Genomic DNA, 1,171 nt, shown 5'->3' with positions numbered 1-1,171 from the left:
CTGGAGTGCAGTGGCCAGATCTCAGCTCACTGCAAGCTCCGCCTCCCGGGTTTACGCCATTCTCCTGCCTCAGCCTCCTGAGTAGCTGGGACTACAGGCGCCCGCCACCTCGCCCGGCTAGTTTTTTGTATTTTTAGTAGAGATGGGGTTTCACCGTGTTAGCCAGGATGGTCTCGAACTCCTGACCTCGTGATCCACCCGTCTCGGCCTCCCAAAGTGCTGGGATTACAGGCTTGAGCCACCGCGCCCGGCTTGTGTATTGTTTAGTAGAGACGGGGTTTAACCATGTTGGCCAGGATGGTCTCGATCTCCTGATCTTGTGATCTGCCTGCCTTGGCCTCCCAAAGGGCTAGGATTACAGGCGTGAGCCACTGCGCCTGGCCCATTCTTCCCTTTCTTTTTCTTTTTTTATTTTTTGAAGACGGGGTCTGATTTTGTCACCCAGGCTGGAGCGCAGTGGCACAATCTCGGCTCACTGCAGCCTGGACGTTCAGGGCTCAAGCCATTCTCCTGCCTCAGCACTCCCCACGCCCCACTCCGCCTAGTAGCTGGGACTATAGACATGTGCTACCTGGGTAATTTGTAGACACGGGGTTTCATCATGTTGCCCAGGTTGGTCTCAAACTCCTGAGTTCAAGTGATCCTTCAGCCTCCGCTCCCCAAACTGCTGGGATTACAGGTGTGAGCCACAGCACCTGGCCTCCTCTTTCTAAGTATTAAAATTCCTGTGTTCTAATGAGGCACGTGATTAACTAGAAAAAAGGAAAGACTACATTTCCCAGTATCCTTTGCATGTGGGTCCAACCATGTGACTGCTTTCTGACCAATAGGATGTAAGTGGCAGCAATCAATGGAACTTCCTTGAAGTGCCTTTAAATGGAAGGGGCCTGCTCTCCATTTCCACATTTCCCCCATTCTATTGTCCAGAGTGCAGATGTACCAGTTAGCTCTTGCTGTGTAACAAAACCCCTCCACATTTAGAGACTTAAAAACATAACCGGCCGGGCGTGGTGGCTCAAGCCTGTAATCCCAGCACTTTGGGAGGCCGAGACGGGCGGATCACGAGGTCAGGAGATCGAGACCATCCTGGCTAACATGGTGAAACCCCGTCTCTACTAAAAAAAATACAAAAAACTAGCCCGGCGAGGTGGCGGGCGCCTGTAGTCCCAGC

The 1,171-nt window shown here is 52.6% G+C and overlaps 1 protein-coding gene across 1 annotated transcript in view; it reads left to right on the top strand.

The window, feature by feature from the left end:
• GPR32 (G protein-coupled receptor 32) overlaps positions 1 to 249 on the top strand; it is a 1,898-nt gene extending 1,649 nt beyond the window's left edge. Inside the window, exon 2 of the mRNA XM_026448365.1 lies at positions 98 to 249. The gene's annotated coding sequence lies outside the window, so the exon portion shown is untranslated. The remainder of the gene's footprint in view (positions 1 to 97) is intronic.
• The last annotated feature ends 922 nt before the right edge of the window (positions 250 to 1,171 follow it).

The sequence above is a fragment of the Piliocolobus tephrosceles genome, chromosome 21, assembly GCF_002776525.5.
Source record: "Piliocolobus tephrosceles isolate RC106 chromosome 21, ASM277652v3, whole genome shotgun sequence".
Classification (NCBI taxonomy): Eukaryota; Metazoa; Chordata; class Mammalia; order Primates; family Cercopithecidae; genus Piliocolobus; species Piliocolobus tephrosceles.
Note: the sequence above shows the minus strand (reverse complement) of the source record. Positions and strands in the feature narration are given on the sequence as shown.